Source organism: Podarcis erhardii (genome assembly GCF_964252035.2).
Source record: "Podarcis erhardii genome assembly, chromosome: 5".
NCBI lineage: Eukaryota > Metazoa > Chordata > Lepidosauria > Squamata > Lacertidae > Podarcis > Podarcis erhardii.
The window spans coordinates 3,984,669-4,001,010 of NC_138509.1; the positions used below are offsets into that span (position 1 = coordinate 3,984,669).

Here is a 16,342-nt window from a genome sequence, read left to right on the forward strand (position 1 = left end):
AATTATGGTCTTCAGGTAACGGCAAGTGAGGAGCTCATTATAGTCAGCCCTTTTGCATTTAGCTTGAAGGGTGCAGCACGAAGCCACAAAACTAAATACAGTCAGTAGAATCTTTGTTTCCACTTGGAGATAGGAAAATAAGCCCCACTTTCCACAATGTGAGAAAAGGAAAAAGGAAATGACAGGTTTTGACAAAAGAAGCAATGGTTCTAACATCCAGTTCAAATTAGGTTTCTTTTCAAAGGGAAAGTATTTCTCTCTCTCTTCAGCTTTTGCAGGGCTGCAGCCTGGATGCAGGTCTGGGCTGGCACAAGGCGTTTTGCTGCCTGAGGCAGAGGTCAAGATGACACCCCCTCTCCTTTCCAGACTGGCCACTGAAGAGGGGACACTGCCTTCCACTGCACCTGAGGGAAGGCAGGCTCCGTCCTCACAGCATCCTGCTGCTGTTCTCCGCCACTTGATGCAGCCACTTCAAGTTGCCCTGACACAGGATGAGGCCTTTTAACTAGCCTATTCTATAGATAACAGTAGCAGAATTCAAGCAGTGAATGGGGGATTTTAGAGTGAATAAAAAAGTATTGGTCCAGACAGCAGTCACAACAACCACACAAAAACTAGTAATGGGTGACACCCTCCCATCTTGATTTCAAAGATGGGGGGTCTTTTGACGCTGCCTTCCTGCCCACTAGTCTGCAGCTCCTGGCCACTTCTCCTGAGGGAATGCAACCCTTGGCATGGGGGAAAGAGACTCCCCTTCCCTCGTGCAGGCGCCAATCATCCTCAGTAAAATGTCCAGGGCCAAAGTAACTTTTCAGATTGTCCCTCTGTTTCCTAAAACCTGGCAGAGGACTCTGCTTAGCTTATAATGGATCTCTCAACTGGGCTGAGTTTCCAGTATTTCTTTTTTCTTTCTAAAGGAAGCAGTTTGTATTCAAAGCCCTGGAAGAAGCACTTTTAATACAAACTGCTTTCTGCAAAATGTTCAGGTGTTAGGAGCCTTTCCCCCTCTGCAGAGACTTCAAAGGGGTTCCCTGTAGCTACGGATGAGCTGCTAAGCCTCTTTGAAGATGTGTTCCCAGTGTGTTCACCTGGCTAGCATGGAAAGTGCATTCTCAAAGGAGGTGACAGTAGGTGTCAAATCACCTGATGTCAGGGGATGGGGGGGGGGTCCCATTCCCCACCCTTGGTCTATGCTTCATAAGGTTTTTCGGGGATCTGATTTCTATGGATGTTAACTTCTGTTGCTTTATATGGATCTGCAATCCCCTTTGTTGACAGTCTGATGATGAAGGAATTCTGCCCAATCACCTTCTAAATCCGGCCCACGGATGGTCCGGGAATCAGCATGTTTTTGCATGAGTAGAATGTGTCCTTTTATTTAAAATGCATCTCTGGGTTATTTGTGGGGCCTGCCTAGTGTTTTTACATGACAGAATGTGTGCTTTTATTTAAAACGTGTCTCTGGTTATTTGTGGGGCATAGGAATTTCTTCTTCTTCTTCTTCTTTCAAAATATAGCCCCGGACCCCTGGAGCAGAGAGCACTAAGTGCCCCACATGGAAGCTGTTAGGTACTGAAGTTCTCACCCTGGGCCAGCAGGGGGATACTGTAGATAGTTATGCAAATGAAGGATCAAAAGTGATGTTCAGTGATTGGATAGTTTTAGAAAGTTGCTACAGTAACATTGTACTGGAGCTCTATATAAGCAGGCTGACTGAGCCCTTCAGCTCAGTTCTGTTCTGGCCTCTGAATAAACAAGAGCTGTTTGAAGAATCGCTGTGTCGTCTGATATGTTCACCCACAACTTAACAGAAACTTAGGAAGGAGGTGAGGAATTGCAGCAGGAAGAGGGCAGGGGCCACAGATGGCTTGTCCCACACTTTAGTAGGAGTTCTGAACATCTTTGTAAGGGACACTTTTATCAAAAATGTGTTTGTCACCATATCATGCTGCATGATTGGTTTGCTTTACTGAGCAACAGTCCTTGTTATATTTACTTTCAGGTTAATTTGTGCCTGGACACCAGTAGGATTTTGGCTTTATCTGGCTGTGTAGATAGACCATCAACACCACCAAATACTGCACTTCTCAGCCGAATTCCCAGTCTATCTGTCTCCCTACCTTTGCAGACTTAGACCTTCTGTAAATGTTTCCACTACATTTCCTTCAGAAGTCTAATCCCATTATTTTGGGATGCCACAACCTCCAGTCCACTCTCGTGTTGCCTCCTCCCCAGCCCCTAGAGTTGTCTACTTGCAACTTTCACAGTGTTTATACTGGTATAAACGGCTGGTATAAGGCAAAATGAATTACAGTCTATCTTCAGCCCTAGGACTGACATTATAACCACAGGCCTGTCTCTCCTCACCCCTTGAAAACAAGGCTAATGATGCCCAAGTCATATGTCAAGGACTGACTTTTTAAAGACCAACCTTGCTGGTGTTTCATAATGCATGGAAGCTGATTCGCTGATGATTTATCATTTATTTTGTCAAGAGTGTGACGTTTACTTCACAGGATAAGAGAAAGATTCCTTCTGTTTGCACTTCTGTTCCCAGACATATAACCTTCTCGCCCTTCTACCTTCCTGAAAAAGGGACTAGGACTGACAGAGATTGTTTTAGTTATGGCTCCAGAGAGCAAGTCTTGCTTGAAGCATGCATTCAAAACAAAGGAGAGTTTTCTATTTTGGGGGTAAAGTCTGCAGAATCTTTTGGCATAAGTACTGTTTAACACAAAGTTTAATTTTCTTTTCCCCGAAACATTTCTGTGCATGTGTCATTAGCTTTGACGACCCTGCCCCTGCCCCCTCCACCAGCACTGAGGCTGTGATGACCATCAGGAAGGAAGTGGGGCAGCTGGGACACTGCAGGCACAGAGATGCAACCCATTTAGTGCTCCTGCTGCTGCACTTTCCCTGCTGAAAGAACGTGTCATTGAGGACAAATGAGAGCAGCTGAAATGGATGGGCAAATGTAAAGCTGGCAACTTTAAGCAGGCTCAGAAAAACCCTGAGCTACTTCCCAAATTGGGGGAAGTAGTTCAGTTTATTTCTAAGCCGGGGGTTGCAAATCCATCACTGCGAACTCCTCTGTCACCTTCAACTCATTGGTGTGAAAGATGCAACCTGTTCTGTGACTCACAGCTCAGTTGGATAGAGCGTGCTGCTGATAATACCAAGGCTGCAGGTTCGAGCCCCATATGGGAGACCTGCCTATTCCTGCATTTCAGGGGGTTGGACTAGATGATACTCAGGGTCCCTTTCAACTCTTGAATTCTATAATTTTATGATTCATTATGACTACAGCAAGAGTCAGTGATGTTATCAAAATTGATTTTATCAAATTACATAGAATTTCTATCAAATTTGATAGAAATTTCTATCATCTATCTATCATCTATCTATCTATCTATCTATCTATCATCTATCTATCATCTATCTATCTATCTATCTATCTATCATCATCATCTATCTATCATCTCTATCTATCTATCTATCTATCATCTATCTATCTATCTATCTATCTATCTATCTATCTATCTCTATCTATCTATATCTATCTATCATCTATCTATCTATCTATCTATCTATCTATCATCTATCTATCATCATCTATCTATCATCTATATCTATCTATCTAACTATCTATCTATCTATCTATCTATCATCATCTATCTATCATCTATATCTATCTATCTATCTAATCATCTATCATCTATCTATCTATCATCTATCTTCTTCTTCTTCTTCTTCTTCTTCTTTGGCAATCACTCATAGCCGAGTAAGATTGTCTTCCATAAACACGGTTTTAACAATGAGTCCGTAGGTGACTGTGGAGGCCAATTCTGGATTCACATGTCCTTCCACAGTGGGGACATTGGTTTCTGGGAGGGAGTTGATCATGGTGTGGATGCCTTCCTTCTAGCACATTTCTCCCTTGTATCCTGAGTTTGAGCGTCTTCAAAGCCCATTACACCTTTGGTAAAGGCTGTTCTCCAACTGGAGCGCTCGCAGGCCAGTGTTTCCCAGTTGTCAATGTTTATACTACATTTTTAAAGATTTTCCTTGAGACAGTCTTTAAGCCTATTTTGTTTGTCCACCAGCATTATGCTTTCCATTTTTAAGTTCGGAATAGAGTAGTTGCTTTGGAAGATGAGCATCAGGCATCCACACAACATGGCCAGTCCAACGAAGTTGATGTTGAAGAATCATTGCTTTGACACTGGTGATCTTTGCTTCTTTCCAGTACACTGATATTAATTTGCCTATTTTCCCAAGTGATGTGTAAAATTTTTCGGAGACACCATTGGTGGAATCTTTCGAGGAGTTGGAGATGGCGTTGATACGTGGTCCATGTTTCACAAGCATATAGTAAGGTTGGTAGTACAATAGCTTTGTAAACAAGCAGTTTGGTTTCTCTGCAAATGTCCCGCTCCTCAAACACTCTGCACTTCAATAGGGAGAAAGCTGCACTCGCAGAGCTCAGGCGATGCTGGATTTCTGCCTAGGTAGGAGAAGTGATTGACATTTTCCAACGTTGCACCATTGAGTTGGATTTGTGGTGCTGCAGAGGGGTTATTTTGTACTTGTTGGTGCAGCACTTTGATTTTTTGCATGTTAAGTGATAGGCCAATCTTTTCGTAAGCTTCTGCAAAGATATTTAGGATAGTTTGGAGGTCATCCTCTGAGTGTGCACACACTACGTTGTCATCAGCATACTGAAGCTCTGTGACAGAAGTTACGGTAACCTTACTCTTTGCTTTCAGCCTGCTCAGATTGAAGAGCTTTCCATCTGTTCGATATATGATTTCTACTCCAGTGGAGAGATTCCCTTTGACAAAATGTAGGATCATAGAACACTATATGGAGAATGCAAAGGGTCTACGTTTAGTATGGGAGACAGATATAAGCAAAAAAATTAACAGCACTAAGCGGGATGGCATACGGAGAACCCCATCCTTAAAAACTATTCTATCTCGCCTTTAAGAAGCTTCTCTGAAATGTCATTCTCAAGTGGCACTGGACTCCGGTTCGTCTAGCCAAAATCAATAAATCTCTACCCCCCCCTTTGTTGGAAGGGCTGCGGGAACCTTGGGACATATTTTTATGCTTGGTGGGAATGCAAAATTGGACCGGGATCTTCGATATTATCTCCAAAATTGTTAAACAACTTCTCTCGGCAAACCTTGCTTTCACTAAACCCAGATTCCAATCCAGCATAAGGATTTAATTCGTTTTCTATTGGTAGCTGCACATCTAGTGATAGTGTATCAGTGGAATTCCCAGGTGGAGCTACCTCTTGAGATATGGTTTAATAATATTTGGGATATAGCTAGTTCAGAACAACTAACTGGGCATAAAAGAGTTGCAAATGAGGTTATAAAGGAAAATACTTTTGATGAAACCTTGTCTCCCTTCTTTTCATACCTAAGGGGAAAAGAAAGTAAAGCTCTCCCACCAGCTTCACAAGTCTTTCTGTGCAGAACCTATAAGCCAGTGTTCTAAGACCATGTAAAATAAAATGGTTCTTTTCTCTGTGGAGACTGTATTGTATAATACAAAACAGAAAATATATTTAAAAATTACAGAACAAAAGTTTAAAGCATTTTAAACCTTTTTCCAGTTAAAGTAATTTCCCTTCCAAGGCACACAACTCAGCTGGATTCCACCACTTTTATCTACCCAAAGGCAGGGCTGGGCCAAGAGATTGTGCTTCCTGAGCTGCTTCCACCCCGTTCCTTGTTGCTTGTTCTCGTGAATTGGGCATCAACAGTGGGCACGTCTGTAGCTGGCTGATCACCTTCCCCACAAAAGGGGAAGCCACATCTTTGACACTATGCCCTCCTGTTGTTGTTGTTTAGTCGATTAGTTGTGTCCGATTCTTCGTGACCCCATGGACCAGAGCCCGCCAGGCACTTCTGTCTTCCACTGCTTCCTGCAGTTTGGTCAAACTCATGCTAGTAGCTTCAAGAACACTGTCCCACCATCTCATCCTCTGTCGTCCCCTTTTCATTGGGCCCTCAATCTTACCCAACATCAGAGTCTTTTCCAGGGAGTCTTCTCTTCTCATGAGGTGGCCAAAGTATTGGAGCCTCAGCTTCACGATCTGTCCTTCCAGTGAGCACTCAGGGCTGATTTCCTTAAGAATGGATGCGTTTGATCTTCTTGCAGTCCATGGGACTCTCAAGAGTCTCCTCCAGCACCATAATTCAAAAGCATCAATTCTCCGGCGATCAGCCTTCTTTATGGTCCAGCTCTCACTTCCATATATCACTACTGGGAAAACCAGAGCTTGAACTATACGGATCTTTGTCGTCAAGGTAATGTGTCTGCTTTTTGAGATGCTGTCTAGATGCCCTCATGTACCGAACAATTAACTACTTCCTGGCCCCACCCAGCTTCAGAAGCTTGCTGGGACAAATCTGCAACAGGGCAAACCATTTGTCAGAGTGATACAGGAAAACTGTACCGATGGCCATCTTGCTACAAATAACTGCACTTGGATGTGTGGTAAAATCTTTCTTACCAGTTGGCAGGATAAGCCAAAGCATCCCAGCATTTGAGAGCTCATCCTTTGGTGATTTGGTTATCTATGCAGACCCAGTCCACCAAATGTCCCATGGAGAACTTAATCTGGAGTAGTTTCTAAGGATTCATGTGCCCAGTTTACCAAGTAACATCATGGTGGGCCATTGCAAACTAATGCTTGGTAAACAGTCATTCTACTGACTAATGGTAAAATACAATTGCAGACCTTCCCTGGCTTGCAGAGGTCTTCCATATTGTGAAAGACCACAAGTGCCCATGTCTTTGTTCAGCCACAAATATTTTAGTCAAGTCAAGTACTTTATTACGGTCATAGACCAGCATAAGCAAAACAGCTAAATAAATAGCATAATAGTATAAATCTAAGCAAATAGCAAATAATTATTAAATAAATAGGAGCAAGAACCGAACGTAGATTATACTTAATTAAGCATAGATAATGGGTGAGTAAAAATTTATAAGAAAAATTAAAAGATCGGTTAACACAGCCAAATGGGGTGGGCTTCAGAAGTGCGGATCTAACAATATGGGCCTTCAGTTTAGGACTGAATTATAGCATAGACCATTCTTCATTGAATATCTATCATGGCAGTGCAAAATCTGGCGACTGAATATGTGACTTCTGGGCTCTCATCCTGTAATAATAGAGAGATGTTGTGTTGTTCTGAACGCCCAGGAAACTTATATAAGATGGGTTGGATAAAGCTCATTCGAATGTCTATATAATGCTGGCAATGAAGAAGGGCACGCTCCATTGTTTCCTGCTGCCCAGAGCCACAGGGGCATTTCCTCTCCTCGTAAGGTGTCTTCCTATAACGGCCTTCCTGAGTTGCTGAAGGGAGGGCCTGACAACAGACCAAAGTGAACTATGTACTTTGGTGTTGTTGGGATGTCAAGGAAACTTTGCACAGCTGTTAATGGAAGCAAAAACGTGCCTTGTTCAGAATCGTCTGGTTGTGAAGCGCAGAGGAAAAGCCAAGGGCCTTGGAGACAGAGGATCAACCCTATACTTGTTTGTCATCTGTCAGGGCCCTAATATCAGTTTATGTATAGAATATGGTAATTAGAACTGTAATTCAGCTACTAACTTGCAAACATATGGATACAGCTGGCTCAGAAGCACCCAGGGTGCTAATTAAATACAAGGTTTTAAGCAATTACCATCCAATTCAGATGTTTTGGCAGTTAAAGTGCATATTATTCTTCCATTTCCTCTCTTATGCTATGCCTTGGGCCTTGCTACCCTTTGCATTTTCATTATGCAGTGAATATATTCTTTAGCTCACATTTTTGTTTCATATTTGCACATACGGGGTCTATCTGTAAATTGTTTCATACTCATAACTATTTGGTAAACAGACATAAAATAATGCATTTAGAACAGCCTCATTAACTGCAAACTCCAAAATTTGGGATCCCCTTCAAACTGGTGCCAAAGTTTTGCAGCATTTTGCAGAGAAAACCCCACATTCTGCAGTACCCCGCAAACTGAGTAATTGAACTATTAAACCAAGAATTGTATTTAACACCCCCCAAATCCAACATTGTCTGATTTACTCCAAACCAGAACCCAAATTTGGCAAAAGTTTTGCAGTGTTTTGCAACCAAAGTTTGACAATAGTTTTGCAGAAAACACATCAAGGAATACATCAAGCTGGGCTTCTAAGTTAATGCCAAAGTTCAAAGTTGTGAAATGGATGACTGGGGTTTTGGGTGATATCTGTGTCAGTTGCTCAGTTTGTGGGGCACTGTAAAACACAGGGCTTTCTCTGCAAAACAGCTGCAAAACCTTGGCACCAGTTTGGAGGGGATCCCAAATTTTGGGGTTCATAATGAAGCTCACTAGAACAGCTAATCTGATGAACTGATGCTGCTCATTTGGGCAAAGGTTGTACTTAATAGCCATCTGCCTACATTTTGGACTTGTGTTTCAGAAACTGTGTGAATTGTAAAGTGTGACTCTGTAGTTGCTACTCAACCATGTTTCTATTTTCAAAAAATGCCCAAGCCATCTAACACTTAATTTTTTTTTAGAAATAAACAAATAATCAAAAAACAGCATCCTAAGCTATACAAAAGCATTCCTGGTCACAGCCACCACCTGAAGATCCTAAATTCTGTTTGTTTTTTTTTTAAATAATTTTTATTCATTTTTCAAACACATAATAAGAACAAACAAAACACAAAACAAAAACATACAAAACATTTAAACATGTATAATTTCATAATCTTATTTTCCTGTAACTTCTTTCAGTCGACTTCCCCATACCTCCCTTTCGCTGCATCCTTATTTTAAAAAGAATTTTTTAGCAACCCTTTAGTCAAATTACCCATTTAGATCCCTTCATTACATTCCCATAAATTTGTTGATTACAGCTGTAATTCTCTGCTTCTTACCCCTTGACATCTTAACACTCATCAATTTTACAACAGTTTTTAAGATATATTTAAAATTTCTTCCAGTCTTCTTCCACTGCCTCTTTCCCCTGGTCACGAATTCTGCCGGTCATCTCTGCCAGTCCCATGAAGTCAATCACCTTTGTCTGCCATTCTTCCAGAGTAGGTAGTTCTTGCATCTTCCAATACTTTGCCAGAAGAATTCTTGCTGCAGTGGTAGCATACATAAAGAAGATCCTATCTTTCTTTGGCACCAATTGGCCAACCATGCCCAGGAGAAAAGCCTCTGGTTTCTTAGTAAATGTCCATTTAAGGACTTTCTTAATTTCATTATAGATCATTTCCCAGAATGCTTTCACCCTCGGGCAGGTCCACCATAGGTGATAAAAGGTACCTTCATTCTCATTACATTTCCAGCATTTATTATTGGGCAAATGGTAAATTTTTGCTAGCTTGACTGGGGTCATGTACCACCTATAAATCATTTTCATTATATTTTCTTTTAAGGCATTACATGCCGTGAACTTAACACCAGTGGTCCATAACTGTTCCCAGTCAGCAAACATAATGTCATGACCGATATCCTGTGCCCATTTAATCATGGCTGATTTCACCGTTTCCTCCTGTGTATTCCACTTAAGCAGCAAATTATACATTCTTGACAGATTCTTAGTATTGGGTTCTAATAGTTCCGTTTCTAACTTTGACCTCTCCTTCTGGAATCCTATTTTCCTGTCCTCTTTAAATGTCTCATTTATCTGGTAATAATGCAACCAATCTCGAACTTTGGACTTTAGTTTTTCATAACTCTGAAGCTTGACCCTTTCACCTTCATGTTATAGGATTTCACAATATTTTGGCCATTTAGAATCCATATTAAGTTTTTTCACCCCCTTGGCTTCCATTGGTGACAACCACCTGGGAGTTTTAGTTTCCAATAGGTCTTTGTATCTGCTCCAAACATTATATAGTGCCTTTCTAACAATATGATTTTTAAAACCTTTGTACACCACTGCCTTGTTGTACCATAAGTATGCATGCCAGCCAAAACAATTATCATATCCTTCCAAGTCTAAGATGTCTGTGTTCTCAAGAAGTAGCCAGTCTTTCAGCCAGCAAAAAGCTGCTGCTTCGTAATATAATCTTAAGTCCGGCAGAGCAAACCCCCCTCTATCTTTTGCGTCAGTCAAAATCTTAAACTTTATTCTGGGCTTTTTGCCCTGCCAGACAAATTTTGATATATCTTTCTGCCACCTCTTGAAACAATCCATCTTGTCCAGAATTTGTAAGGTCTGAAACAAAAATAACATTCTAGGCAATACATTCATCTTAATAGTAGCAATTCGACCTAACAAGGACAGTTTCAACCTTGACCATGTTTCTAAATCTTTCTTTACTTCTGACCAACATTTTTCATAATTGTCTTTAAATAAATTCACATTCTTAGATGTTAAGTTTACCCCCAGGTATTTCACTTTCTTTGTTATCTCCAAACCTGTTTCACTCTGAAACCTCTCTCTTTCTTCCATTGTTAAGTTTTTTTCCAAAACCTTTGTTTTCTGTTTATTCAATTTAAATCCTGCTACTTGACCAAATATTTCAATTAACTCTAACACTCTTTTAGTACTGGTATCTGGCTGTTGCAGAGTCAACACTAGGTCATCTGCAAATGCTCTTAATTTATAGTATCTAGCTCCGACCTGAATTCCTTTAACCAACTGATCCCTTCTAATCATATTTAACAAAACCTCCAGGACTGATATAAAGAGTAGAGGGGATATTGGGCAACCCTGTCGTGTACCTTTTTCTATAGATATTTCTTCCGTTACCACATTGTTTACAATTAACTTTGCTTTTTGTTCTGAATATATTGCACCTATACCGTTTTCAAAACCTTGGCCTACCCCCATCCCTTGGAGATTCTTTTTCATAAAACTCCAGCAAATGTTGTCAAAAGCTTTCTCCGCATCCACGAAAATTAAAACAGTCTTTCTATTTATGTCAACTTCTAACAGCTCCAAGATATCAATAACGTTCCTCACATTAGCTGACATATGTCTCCCAGGGAGAAAGCCAGTTTGGTCCTTATGAATCTCCCCTAGTAACACTCTCTTCAATCTTTTTGCCAAAATGTCTGCAAAAATTTTGTAATCCACATTGAGTAAAGATATAGGGCGGTAGTTTTTAATGAAGATCCTAAATTCTGGTTTTCATTCTTTAAACTGAGTGCTACCCCAACAGAAACAGACTGAAAGTCCTTCGGATAGTGCCACTTCATGTAACATATTTTAAAGCAGCCATACCAAGCCCAACCACACCACCACACACACACACACACACACACACACACACAGATTCTTGTATATCTTTATGGTAGAGTTGTTAGGGAACTGGATCTGGCTGGTGGGCTAGATTCCAAAACCACTCAGCCCCCGTGGGCCAGCTTCAACGGGTGGGCAGGACTACTCATCTGTCAGTCACCTGGTGGCATAATGATGCCAGGTGATGGACACCTATGGAAATTAAAAGAAGGTTGCTGTACACACTTAGCAGTTGATGGGCAGTTACAGCAAGCTCCTTTGAAGATGTGCTTTCAGCGATTGATCCTCTTTAATATGTATCATGAGCCCCACAACTAATGTCATATATCACATCAGGTGGGAGGGAGCAGTAGGCATTTGCAGGAAATGGCCTGGCAGGCCAAACTGTGACCTGTACTGGGCTTAATTAGACCTCTGGGCAGAAGCATTTAACAACTCCTCTTCATATAACAGCTCCTCTAGATACAAAATCAGAGGAGCATGTTTGGATCAATCACTGTGGAAACATGAGATGATGAAGTTCTAGATTGTTCTTTAGGATCATTTGAGTTGTACCATTGCCCCCATTTTGCCAAGTCCCACAAGTCTTTCATAACACAGTAGTTGCTAGGGGTGTGCATGGGCCTGAAGATTACCCTTGCATTTTACAAAATTCCTGTCCGTTTCTGAGTTGCTGTGTGCTCTCTTCACTCCAATCTCCATTTCAGGTTCTGGGCTGCTCTGCATAAAATGAAAGTAAGTTGGTACTAATTTACTATAATGGGAAACCTAAAAACAGCTGCCGCTTCCCCACATTTGATCAAAGTAGAATGACATTTACTGACGCCGGAGCCGCTGTTGAGTGGATCATGCCTTACAAATGGCAGATAAATTGAGCCAAGGGCTTTTTGTGGAGGAAGTGAAAGCATACCTTCCAACATTTCTCAGATGAAAATTGTTAAGTTGTGGGTGAACATATCAGATGACACAGCGATTACTTTCAATCCCTTAATTGCATATGTGGACCTGAGTGAAAACTATCTGCCGTATCCCCCTGCTGTCCCAGGGTGAGAACGTCAGTACATAACAAAAATAGGGACATTTCTTACTCCCGCACAAATGACCCTCCTCAACCCCCCATTTTTTGTGGGGGGCCCCCACCGGCAAAGCATTTCTACTACCACAGCACCAACAGAGCACAGCACACACAGCCTCCACGTCCTGAGAAAACCCTTTTGAAAAAACAACAACTATTCTTGCAAAGCAGAGGAGTACGTCCCCCATAGCTTAGCTCCTTTGCCTTGTTATTGGGCCCACACACATATCGGATACCAGGAGAAGGTCACTGCACTTTGTCCTGGCAGGGAGAGGTGACTCCCCCCCCCCCCCAAAAAAAGTACAGTCACTGAGATAAAAATCATTTTGAAATTTATGACCACAGGCTCAAATGCTTGAACCAAAGGACCAGAACTGAGATGATCTTAGCTGAAAACGATATTTGGTTTAATTGATTGCATCCACATAAAGTTCCATATGGCTAAACTAATTCTTCCAAAGAGAAAAACATTCTGCCTAGGGGTTGCACTGAACGCTGCAGGAGCAAAGCTTCCTTGCGCATCAGCACAAATCATAGATCAGGTACCACCTGAGAAGAGAAATCCCTGCCTCTATGAGGAATGTCTGTTCAGCAATTTAGTTATTTATTTATCTTATTGACTGGCCTCCAAGGGGCTCAAGGCAATATATTACGGTTATCCACCTCACTGCTTTGTCCTCAGAACAATTTGGTGAGGCAGGCCAGGTTGTGAGAGGGTGACTGGCCCAAACTCACAGGGTGAGTGCCATGGCTGAGTGGGGATTTGAGCAGAGCCCTAGCCCAAACAGTCTAACCATAACCATGGACCTTGTCATACATACCTTTTTTTAAAAAAAAGACAATTCCTTTTTTTAAAAAAAACCCTACTGTTCAATTTATAATCAAAACCTTTGTAATCAAAATATTTTCAATAATTACTGTAAATAGATTAATCTTTGAAACATTTCAGCCCTACAAAGAATTGCGTTAATGCAACCAGGTCATTCATTTCACACCTGTCACTGTTTAGCCATATGCCTTTCATAACACTGGTGCTGATCAATAGTTGACTTGTTGCCTTCCCTGCCATCTTCCAGAAATACCCATTAAAAACCTGTGGGTGACACTAAAATTCTATGAGTCAGTCATATCCTGCTATAGGCAGCCAACTGGAAAATATATTCATTTCTTTGGTCTATTGCTCTTTTCATTCCCTATGTGTTTTAAAATGCAGATGGTGAAATCCAAAAGAAATAAGGAGAAAATTAGGAGGTACAAAACAGAAACGACATCTGCTCATGAGACATAATGTTGTTGTTGCTTTTGGCTGCAGTGAATCCCACAGTTCTCTGGGTTTTATTTCATTTTTATTTTTGTTTCTGTTTTTTGTTTTGCTTAACTATAGCCTTTCCACAGAATCGCATGGTCTGGTGTGAAGTTCATAGAACTATAATTAGACATTTCAAGTTCCTGCTTCCCTTCACAGGAAGAACTTGATTTTCAGATCCTAACGTTCAAGAACATAAGAAGAGTCTTCTGAATCAGGCCGATGGCCCATCTAGTCCAGCATCCCATACCCTCCAATATGATGTGGCCCTAAACCAGAACTCCACCTTCTGTGGCTGCGTTCCCATGTGAGTCACGTGACCCACAATACATCACAGTCCCAGGAAAAGTGCTTTTTCGGGGCAAGATCACGAGAGACCATGGCGCCCAAAATGGCTGCCATGCTCTCATGAGAAAAAAACATGATGTATGGGGTGGTATCCTATTCTCACAGTGGCCAACCTGCGGCTGGCATGCAGCCTCTGGCAGTGAAGATAGAATTTGAAGGGGGGGGGAATGTAGCTCAGGGAGAGATCACCTGCTGTGCTTGCAAAGGGTCCATCATCTCTGGGTAGGGCTGGGAGAGACTCCAGTCTGAAATCCTTGAGAGCCACTTCTCGTCAGTGTGGACCAGCCTTTCTCAGCCACGGATCCCCAGATGTTGTTGGACTACAACTCCTATCATCCCTGACCACTGGTCCTGCTAGCTAGGAATGATAGCAGTTGTAGTCCAACAATATCTGGGGATCCGAGGCTGAGAAAAGCTGCTGTTGCCAAGACTGAATGAGATGGACCAATGGTCCACTATAATGTAGGGCAACTGCTTATGCTCCAAGCTGCTTTAAAGGTCTAGCAAAACATCAACATTAATCCAGAGAAAGTTAGGCCTAGTAAATTTACACATTACTTAAGCCATATGCAGACATTCTTTAAATGTTTTGGGGGAGTAAGTTTGTACTAGGGGTGGATGAATCTGACAGTTTTCTTGGTTTCTCATTTTTCCAATCACAAAGAAAAAGAAAGGGAAAAAAGAGTTGGCATGAAAAACTGTATGCATTCTCACGAAGAGTTCTCCTAATAGATGCATATCCCAAAGCAATTTCCCCTATCCATACATTTTGGGGGTTGACGACATGCATCAAAAAAATTGGGGACGTGTGAATTTCAAAAGATAGTCTTTTGATTATCAGTATTTTTTTTGTTTTAAAGAGCTGCATCAGTGGTGTAGCAGGTAGACAGTCTTTAAAGAAGGTATAAAATGCTGATTAAAACAGAAAAAAATATTCGGCACAACCCTTCCTCTCTTTACCATGCACCAAAGGTGATATGATTGGACCATTAACTATGTTTCTTTCCAGCTGGAAGCTTTTTGAAGGCTTATTTCTAATACATTTAATTATGAAAATCGAGCCCCGTTCTCACAGAACCAGGTTTTTAAACATGCATATGTGACAGCATCTGGAACTGTTAATTGAAGTGAGCGGTTGACAGCACTGAAGGAATGTTGCTGCAAACTGAATTGGATGAAATTTGAATAAGCAGATGGATTTTTTGCTGGAAACTTCTGCTGTGGGTTGGGAAAAGAGATTTCTGCTCGTGGGCAGACCAATTAGGGTAGAACTGGACAGTTTGCTTGACTTGCAGCAGCTGCTGCAAATGACTGCTTTGTCCTCCGCCTGTAAAACTCAGTCTCACTTTCTGGATCTTTCTGCATCACCAGAAGCTACCAATGAAGTGGAATCAGGACAGAGAAATGTATGGTCTGATGCAGTCACAGCACAACTGTTTTGGGGAAAGGGGTAAGAATTTGAGAAAGAAAAGACAAGACAGCTCCGTGTTAAGCGTAACATCTATTTCTGCCTTGTCTTTCTGACTAAGCTATTCCTCACAAATTGTTTGGGCCTCTCTCCAGAATTACTTGATCAAATTTTCAGTTCCAGTACTGGCTTAGACCTGCTTGTAATTTTCCTTGTCTGTGCAATTGTACAAATGCAGAATATTTTGCGAACAATGAAGATTTCCAAAAACTAATAACCTCTCAGAGAAAAACTATTGTGGCCCAGCACTGCAAATGTAAATGAATATGTTGACTGCTTTGTGAAAATAAATAGCTTTTAATATGAAAACTATTTCACAACAGAGCAACATGAAGTTGGCAGGAAAGAGTCATGGTAATTATGTCCCTAAAGATTAATTTCATCACTTTGACTTTTTTTCAAAAAAGTATTCAGGACAAAAATATTTATCAAAGACTCTGAACACAGAATATGGGTGATCTCATTTATGCAAGTTGCAATTCTTATTTGTTTCATAGTTTCCTCCATTGGAGATTAAGATAAGAGCTGAAATTTCCCTGGAGGTTCTATTTCATAACTTTGCCGGTATTTTGTAGTCCGTGCTTATTGGTTTGATAGATGACCTTGTTTGTATGCAAATTAGTTATTTTAAATACATGTAATCTTTTCCAAATAATTACTGTTCGGGAGCCAACCTACAGTAGCTGAGCTAAGAATGAAATCCAAATAAAGTATTTATTTCTTGACACTCCTTCAGATTATGTTCATCCTTATTTTTATGTATTGCAGGCACGCATCCTTTTCAGTTCCTAATATAGTGTGAAAAAATAAGAATGCCATTGTAGTTCTTCCATAAATTGTTTCTTTATATTGCACTTAATGCAATTGAGGCGACAGAACAC

The 16,342-nt window shown here is 41.1% G+C and overlaps 1 long non-coding RNA gene across 1 annotated transcript; it reads left to right on the forward strand.

Moving 5' to 3' along the window:
* The first annotated feature begins 25 nt into the window (after positions 1 to 25).
* LOC309341517 lies at positions 26 to 16,136 on the forward strand. Its single transcript, XR_014156365.1, has 3 exons — positions 26 to 100; positions 13,805 to 13,952; positions 15,365 to 16,136. It is a non-coding gene; the product is annotated as an uncharacterized lncRNA (long non-coding RNA).
* Positions 16,137 to 16,342: the final 206 nt, after the last annotated feature.